Genomic DNA, 10,387 nt, shown 5'->3' with positions numbered 1-10,387 from the left:
ATGCCACACCGACAGTGGCACAGAAATCTTGAATAGCGATGAGCGTGTTGACCTATCAACCTAAAAATCTGCGACGTATCGGATCATAAATCTACACTCATATAACTCAACAATGTGATTGCACGACGATGTCAAAGATATATTTGCATTACAGGGGCACATAAGCGCGAGTATTTCTCACGTGTGTTGTGGCGAACTATTATTTTAGAAGCATGTCACGGAGGCCGTCTCGCGAATCTCGTCTCGTAAAGCAACATCGTTGCAGCCGACTCACGAATTGTCGCAAAAATAGTAGTTTAGGAGAACTCGTAAAACTTCGCGTGTGATTTGTTGCCTATGAAACGCGCTGTATCCCCATTTTTTCCTGCCATCCTCTTATTTGCTCCTTTTCTTTTTTGCTGTGATCCATCGCGAATCCTGACATCTTAACCATTAGCTTCATGACACACCCGCGCTTTACTGAAGTAAATCACGATTTATAATATTCACGCTTGAGTAACAACATTATTGTAGGAAAATGCATCTTTTGCGATTCGCGTTTTAACTTATTCCTTTTGAACGGGGACATATTTACCTCTGTCAAGCTAGTGCTCATTTTATGCTAATTTGTGCTACAAAAAGCAATTTTGTACCATATATCATTTAGAAGAAACATATAGAGCTGCTAGCTTAACATCAAGCTAGCAGGACTACAAGAAAAAAAGAAAAAAAGAAAAATAAAATAAGATTTGAATAGTACTGATTTTGTGCTAATTTATGTTATCAAAAAAAAGTTAATATATTGATCCATTCCTTAAAAACTAACCTCTAACAGAATTAGGCTCAAGAGCAAAGTACTCTTCGCCACGAGCAGAATCAATTGCTACTTTCACAATAAGAGCATTATAATTTGTACCGTGCCAAAATATAAGTTTCAGATTTTGTGCCATGTTTCTTCTAAATGGCAAAATTATTTTTTGTAGCATAAATTAGCACAAAATAGAATAAATTCAAAAGGTTTTTTCGATTCTGCTCATTTGATCTTGCTACCTTGACAGAAGTGACATATTTCTGCGGATGAAGCTGCATTATACAATATCATTGTTTATTATGTAACACTTTGTCATTTTGCAAAATCTTTGAATTTAATTATGGTTATCCTGCGATTTAAAAGTTATTGAATTCTATGTTTAAATAACAATTTTGAATTTATAGTTATTTATTAAATTTATAGTTATTAATTAAATTCGTTATATACTTAACTCTTCAATCATACAGTCGTTGGATTTCAATAGAAATAATCGTTTTCTGCAACTTTCTTAATATTTCATAACTAGCGATCATTTTTACAAATAAAAATTAACACGATGAGCGCCGGCGACGCACACCGTGTGACATTATACCTATACAAATATACACGTATAAAAATTGGCTGGCGCTCAATAGATTAATAGCATTCAATTCGTATTCTTTAAGATATCTGCGGAGAACTTTCAGAATCAAATTTCGCGTATAAATTGCACGTGTAAACAAGCTGGCTCTCTGATTTCCTAGTTATTTCTATTTTCATTTTTATCGCATAATTTAATGATCAAACTGGAAATAAACCAATCATATAAGAGCTGAACAATAATAAACGATACAGTACGGGATTATTTCCTTGTTACGCCGGAATTGAGAAATGATATAAGCGAATTATATAGTCACTGCCTTGCCATCCATTTAATTAAGTAGGGATTAAATCGTTTCCGTGTGGGATACATAATCCTCATCGAATTTCGATTCCTTAGGCTTACCTAGCTAACTCAGAAGATACACATGCAGACTGGAATGGGACAGTCGACGCTAATATAAGCTGTTGAAACAATACAGCCGTTTAATTCATGAATTATTAAACATATTGACTTCTTCCTTAATTGAAAATCGTAATTACGATTTTACATCTCACCTGTTTCTATAGGAGTGAATCATTCCGTGGTGCGTGTTCCATTACTGATCGAGTAATCCGATAGAGATGCATGCAATATTTCCACAGTACTAAAATATTAATATTTCTCCTTTGATTTTGAATTTTTGCAACGCAAATAACGTTAGCTGTATTCTTACATCATTAAAATATATATACTGTATAAATATTTTTATATAAAATATATTCGCGATAGTATTGTAAATAAATAAAATTCTCTGCATATTAAATTTAAACATTAAACTGAACGGAATCCGTGTGATGTCTGCGACTTCTACGTGAAAACATTGAATAAATTCAATGTTTCTGCATAAAAGCATCGATGTCCCGTTAATTATATCAGAAGAAAAACGAGCTAATGAATGCAATTTTTTCTAGAGAATGAGTCTTCGACGCGGCATAAAGAACACCGAATTCGCCGTCGTGGACAAAGCCGATCGAGCTGGAGAAGCGGAGAGAATCGCGGCGGCACCTCTTAAGAATAGAACGGGGCAGATTTAGATATCCTCGCGCCGCAGTTACGGCACCTGACTGACTAGGATATCCGCGCGAGAGAGCGTGGAAAATAGCTTAATCTCGTTTAGACAAACGAGCAGCCGACTCGGAGTATCGTCAAACATTGACGCAGCGCGTTAACGCCATTATTCGAGACGACGCGAACGTAGCACTGATTTCTCGCATAATTTCCCCATTACACCCTTATCCAGACACATATTGCTTATCTCCGAAATCTCAATGAAATTATTTGAGCTAAGGTAGCTCGAGCTCTCTCGCGTCGGTGTGTGTATACATAACGCGATAGCGAGTCTTCTTGGTTACCTTTTCAGACTAATATCAAGAGAATCAACTGTATTTCTTTAAAAATTTTAAAAAAGAAAAGATACAACTTTAATTAACAAAAAATACTGACCCTTATCAACTAAAAAAATTCTTACGAAATATTTATTGGTAATTAATATAAATTTATTAATATTGAATATAAACTTATGTCTTAAACTTATAGTAAGAGAATACCTATACCGCAAGAAAACTACATCCACAGTCCTTTAAAAAAAAATTCCGAAAGTAGAAAAATAGTTTCGATTAACTATACCTCTCTGATTAGCTAAATTTCCGCAATAAGTTGACGTCATTTGTTGTCATTTTTCGTCAAATGATTTTATCTGAATTCTTATGAAATAAGATTATTGATTAGGACTGAATATCAATTTACTAATATTAAATATAAAGTTTACATTAATTTTCCATTGTAAATAACGTCTGTGTTATATAATTCGTATAACACGTCTGTGTATACGTAGATATAACAATTACGTTATCGCGCAGCGATTAGATCAATGCGACGTGGCGAATCGTTGTGTCTTCAGCGCGTGTTAAATAGCAATTCGTACGATAATAAAATTCACGCGCTACACAGCTTATTTATAATATTCTGTTACTCGGTCGTTATGGTCGACGTTATGGCAGTCATATTAATAAAGGGGTCGCGTGTGTGCCGTAATAGAGGATTTAGACCTCCCCTTTATCGTGGATGCTCGCGATGTTACGCTTTACGTTTATCCTGCCCTGTATATAATCCACCATATAAATTTCAATACACAATCGCATAATCCAAGCCGCAAACTGAACTGATATAGGTATACCCAGCATCCGCATTGCGTCACGTCAATTACTCTCCCTTCTAATAAACGCCGAATATAGGATTAAGATTGAATAATATTTTCAATTGCGAAATATTAGACGCCAGATAATTCGATAATTAGCTTTAAATGCATACAGTTCGAAACGTAAATATTATAGATTCTCCTAGACTATATTTTTATACTACCAGCGTGTATGACAGCTGTATGACATGTTCATGTACTCCCTTCGTACTTGATATCGCTAGATATATGCACTATATTGGATAGACGTGACAGATTTCTCAGCTGTTGAAATATTGAGCATTAGACAAGCATAGATGAGCTTATGCCAAGTTATACCTGCATGCATAATGTCGCGTGCTTTCTTCTGGGAATGTATCGTAATGCATCCTGAGAATTCCGTTGCGTTTCTATTTAATTTATAATTCAAAATATTTTCCTTCCTTAAACACAATCGTAGTATTATTCTTTTCGCACACATATCGTAGAAAACCAATTTTCACTTTCTAATATAGTCTCATCAATATTACATACAAAAACGGAATGAATTGTGACAGTTGTTTCTATAAACGCGCGCGCGCGCGTATCAAGCAGTCGCGGCGCAAGAGAATCATGATTGAGGGAGAAATTGGCCTTTGGGTGATTCGTTGTGGCTTTTATGAGGCTGCAAAAGCGATTACTGCGGATTGGTCTCATTACAGGCGGCCTCGTCGACGACGCCGCGGCTGTAACCGCGGGCGTTTCACATCAAAATGATGCCGTGAGTGCAATTAGATTTAATGCAAAATTGAATTACGCGAAAACCGATCGCAACGCGCGGCCACATTGTTTCACGATTGATCAACAGTCGTATGTAAAATATAACGTGAAACTGTATGAAAAAGACATTATACCAAACAAATCTGTTAGTTTAGTAGAAGGTAAATATATTTTTAAAATAATCTAAAATTTAAAGAAAATGTTATTCGAAATTTAGCGTTAACTATATAGAAGCGTTAACTATAGACTTGCGGAAATTCAAGAATTACGGAAACTGTAAAATTGCGAAAATTCAAAAGTTATACGGAAGCTTTAGAATTGCGGAAATCTTTTTTTGCCTTTTCTTGTAAGATTTTTTTTCACTTTCGCTTTCCGCAACGCGAAAAAAAGGAAAATATCGCGGGAAAAGGGGTTACTCTAGCGTGAGGTGAGTCGTCCAACTAGAGAACGTAACCTTGACCGTTTGATGATCGAACGAGCACGCGCGAGGCGGTCGCATGTATCGTGCCGGCGAAATTCGACGATCCACTGTTGGGAAAATCAAACGTAGTGGACGTCGCATGGCGACGGCTCGTGCAAGACCAGACGTCGCTTTTTTACGCTGACGCTACGAAATACCGTCGTCCGGCCACGGCCGGTCAGGCGATTTCTGGCTTGCGATCGAAGAATCCCCGATACCGAAGCCAGTTTATCGTGAATTCTCTCGATGGCAGCAAAGGTCAGATTTCGTCGGCGATCGATCACGGTTTGTCGCGATAAGCGACACACGATATACATCATTAATGTTCTTGAGGTGGCCGGAGGATAAAATGGGGTCGTGAAAATAATGGACGAGCTGGATCTTAACGGATTTACTTGTTTTGTTATAATTTTGCTTTAACTAAGCGCAAAGAGCATGAACGCTAAATGCGCGGTATTTATTTTGAATTGCATCTGTTACATATATAACTAATAATATAAGAAGTTAAAAAGTAAGCGAACAATTGTGATGCGATTATGAAATAAATATGTCGTCTCTTGTAGTGAAAAGAAGAGTGTCATCTTGGTGTTTTCTCGTTTTTGTAACAATAGTAACAGGTCAGTTAAACATAGAAAAACAAAAAGATGTCTCTAAACGTGAGTACTTTCGCTTAATATCGAAATTATAACACAATTTCTATCTTATTAATAATATATTTATGAATTTTCAATCTTACTTTTACAATTTTTTTAGAAATAATTATTTATAAAACAATTGCATATTTATTATTGCCATATTATTGATATATTTAGATTTCGTTGGTTACCAATTAACTAATCAAGCCAAAAAAAGAAAAAATATGGGTAATATGATCTCTATAAAATTTCGCATAACCACAAATTTCATATCATTAAACCATTTTTATTGCTTGTCATCGATAAGTTTATTTTGTTAAGAGTGAAAGAATCAGGAGATCCCATCGTTGTACAAAAATTCCAACGACGATGTTTTCAATATGAAAAAGTTCACGAAGTTTTGTAACACAGAAAACACGGAAGAACGAACATTTCGACAATGTGCGCTCGTGCGTATTTGACGAAATGCATCGCCGCACGTCTCGGTGTTCCCCGGCTTGCCAATTCCGAGCTTCCGGATTTCCGAGGGCTGCGACCCCCTCGAGGAACCGGCCGCGAGTCTCGTATCGAGGGAGCCGGAGGTCGCAGAGGAGCGAAAGGTGTCGATCGATAAATCGTGTGCCGTACGAGGACGGGTTGGTTTCCGCGCGGCTTGACCGTCGCGTATTATCGATTCGAGCGAGCACACACAGTCTCTGGCATTCGGTACTGCCTCGCGTCATCGTCGACGTGAATGAAAGACACGGCATGCGACGATCAGCCGGTGCGATTTAATGACCCGATGTCGAATGGCATGATCAGTGATAAAGATAGAATTGCCCTCGGCACGAATTATTAAACATGCATACGTATAGACAAAAATAAAAACATAATTGCACTACGTGATATCTCGATCGAGTTCAATTTTTCATTTCGAATTTTATATCTCTAAATAAATATTATAAATTAAATTTTCGTCCTTGTGAATTATAGATATTTGTAGAATAGTAATTTTTAATTTTTATATCGCGCAACGTGATCCGATATATAGCGCTAAAGTATAATTTTTAAGAAATTTTTGAAAAATTTAAACTTTCGTTTATGACGAACGATGATGTTGCTCGACTTGCCGTCTTATCGATATAATTGTAATAGTCGTGAATGCCAGAAAATGTAACAGTGACAGTCGTGCCAGGAGAGACACCACGTGTCACGCGTTCTCCCTCACTCTTTCGCCTTCTCCCTCTCGTGAATTTGACGATAATGCCGCGTATGGTTCGATACCGGCGTCGCGACGCCCGGCAGTCTGCCACTGTTCCGTTCCATCCTTCACCCAACGTCATCCCGTCTTAGGAGACATTTACGCGTTTTCTAGTATCGAATCTCTTGCGTATCTGTTTCTTGTACAATCATATTACCGCTACATTTCTAACTTCAGTTGATTAAAAATTACAAATAACAATTTTATTAATGTTATAAAAAAACAAATAATACAATATTACTAAAAAAAAATATGTTTCATAAAATACAATATTAATGAGGCTCAAAATACGATTAAAATATGATGCGATATGAGACTAAAATGTTCTATTCTCAGATACATAAAAAGTAAAAAAATATTTCTTTAATAGAAAAACAAATAATACAATTTAATTTCCAATTCTATTCAATTGTTATTATTATATTAGATTGTGATTATGATATTAAGTTATTAAAGAAAAATAATTAAAAAATCCGTAATGTAACAAACACATCTACAAACGGAAATTCCGTGTATTAAGATCGATAAACAGATGGTTATGTATGAACAACGAAACTCAATCGGTGAGTATACTAATTTGCTGGACGATTTGGTTGATGAGTGTCGCCAAAGCCTTTGGGATCTAAAGTGACGCGTGTCTCTCTCATTTTGTGAAGATAGGATAAAAAAAAGAAGGAAGTTCCTAAGGCTTCTCTTTGCACGTATATCGTATAATTAAAGGAAACCGACACGCCTTTGAAGCATTCATGCATAAAGCCATCTTAAAACTAATTAGCATTGAAATTTCGCAATATAATACCCGCATTAATGAATTATATTATATATATAACTCTCTTAGATCTGCATTATATGATATTTTAACATAATTCGATATTTGTGCCATGCCACAACGTTATAAGTGCCAAAATTGTGAAAGTGCGTTTTATTGTATGAGTTGTAAGTGTTGTGTTCTGTTAAATACTAATAGTTGGCTTGGAAAGTGCTATTACAAACGAAGAAAAAGGGGCAATGCAATTCAAAACGTTGTAAGTACAATTGGCACTTTTATGTGGACTTACAATGTTTTGATTTGCATTTTTATTCAGACTTATAACGATTTGAAATTTTAACAAATTTAACACAATTTTTCAAGTTAGAATAAATTACTCGATTAAAATTTTCTGCAGAGACTGATTACTCATATCTTTAGTTATTATGGCATCTTTTATAGAATTTTTGAAGTGATAGTTTTCAAGAGAATAAGTTCTCCTCTAAAAAATTTTTTTAAATAGCACTTACAACATTTTGTTTCGGCTCACTTTATTTATAAAATAAATAAAATATAATGTAACATGAGCTTTTGCTGTAGTATTATTAAAAAATTCATAAAATTATAATTACCGAATTAATAAAACATTTAACTTAATTAATATATTGCACGAAAATATTTTTTATATTTTTAAATATTCAGTTAGGCATAATTATCATTCTTCTCTCTTATTAAGAAAGTTTACTATTCAATCAAAGAATAAGAATATTATCAGATTATTTTCGTAAGAAATTGAGTCTATCGTTTATGATGTAGAGTGTTGAACATTAGTTTGATGTATAATGTGTTTGCCTAGCGATGTATGAATCTCCGCAGTGTTCAAAGAGAAGCATATGTGCATAAATAAACTTTGAGGATGCGAAATGATCGGCGTGAACCTGGTTACAGACACCTGCTTGATGTTTTCTTAGTGTGAGCTAAAAATATTCTAAATTTTGGTGACTGCATTTAAGCAAATCATACTCTTGGACGCATGCCTTCCTGTTGGCGGGGAATGTTGCCAATACTGTTTACGTTCTGATTTATTCATTAACTTTGCATTTTCCTTCGCATTTCTACTTCTTTATCTTCCGATATTATTAAAACGAATGTAATCGATTGAAAAATCCTCGCTGCCGATCTCTGTGACATCGTCATTTTATTAATTCATTTCTATTATCCAGAAAGGACACGAGTTCTTAATTTTTAAATTATTAGAAAAAGTTATAATTGGATCACATCTGATATTGGGAAAAGTATTCACATCTTCATTATTATTAATATTTAATCGATTTTATACTAGCAACAACGTATCTACTACATTTAAATATATTGTTATTTTAATTGTTTTAATGGAATTAAGCTAAAAAATTATTAAAAACTAGGCTATAGAAACACATCAGACTTATTCTACATTATAGAAATAATAATAATTTTCTTAGTTCCATTAATATTTCTTTTACAAATAGATATATTCTTTGAATCTTTTATGAAAAGAATTTTGAAAAAATAAATTTTTTAGTAGTAATATTTAACGAATTTTTATGTAGAAAAATAAAAGATATATCTAGATATTATTTAAAAGAATTTAAAAGGATAAAAAAATTTGATAAAAGAACTTTTCCCAATTCTCATTGATATAGGATACTTTGTTATAGATGTATCAAATTCGTATCAGTTCTACCGATCCTGTCCATTAGCGTTCTCTCTCCACCAATCACCTTGTCAAAAGGAAACACCAGGTTTTCGTGGTGAGCATGTGTCTCACGTAACCAAACGTCAAGGGTTGTCGCTCATCGCGAAAGTAGCCAGTCTGATCGAGGGATTGTTCGCCCAAAGCGGACAGACCAGCAAACTTTTTTCTACAGGACTTCAATCATTATCAACGTGATGTCGATGCGACAAAGGCGAAATGGATTTCACTATATAGAGAAAGAGAGAGAGAGAGAGAGAGAGAGAGAGAGAGAGAGGAGATGCGATAGATAAAACAGACTGTTTACGGGGCGGACAGTTTCGCGGAAGGGGTTGAAGGCTTCATGGAACGGGGAAAAGCACGGAAACGCCGATAACGAGCGTCGACTGTGAGGAGTCGATCAATACCACCATTTCGAGAAGTCTACGTCGTCTATGATCATTTTCTTCTTCTATTTCTTCTTCCTTTCCTTTATCTTTACCTTCTTGATCCAATAAAATATTGGTTATAGTGTCTTCGAGAGATTAATAATTTTATTGAGGGATCTTCCCTTGCTAACGAATATAATCGTTAACGAAATCGAAAACGAAATTGAATAATCGCGGAAAGAAGAAAATTAGAGCGTAATAATTATTCGATGAACAAGACAAATTTGAAATTTTTTTATTGCGTAAAGATAAATTTTGCGCATTGAATCGAAACAATTTTATCGGCTAATACAGCGTGAACGCGGAAGTTTTGAAAAGAAATTATGGTCTTTGACACAACTGATTGCCATCATTGAAGTTTTTGCGTAACTGTAATACGAATAAGTGAGAAAATATGAAGAAATTAATAGTTCCGATTTAATTTTTTAATTGTTGTATTTGTAAACTTTTCAGCCATTCATGTATTGTTATATCTTCACTTCGACTATCCATTTTATCACCAATACTCTCACAATTAAATTTATAGTCACTTTTTTAACCCTTACCGTACAAGGTCGGGTCACTAGTGACCGAGCGATTTCTGTTCGTTTCTTTAAGTCTTTCGGTAATTATAAATTGTACTATATTTTATTATTTTCCAAAATGAAGTTTCAATATTGATTCTAGAAAATTGAAAGTATATTGATGAATTTTTAGAGATTTTTTGAATCTTTCTGAATAGGTGAAAAAAACGGACGGATTCTAGTGACCCATGTTTGGACAGATGAGACACCAAATTGTACCTTGTATTGTAAGGG

This window comes from Mycetomoellerius zeteki, unplaced genomic scaffold (genome assembly GCF_001594055.1).
Source record: "Mycetomoellerius zeteki isolate Tzet28-1 unplaced genomic scaffold, Tzet1.0 scaffold105, whole genome shotgun sequence".
Lineage (NCBI taxonomy): Eukaryota > Metazoa > Arthropoda > Insecta > Hymenoptera > Formicidae > Mycetomoellerius > Mycetomoellerius zeteki.
Note: the sequence above shows the minus strand (reverse complement) of the source record.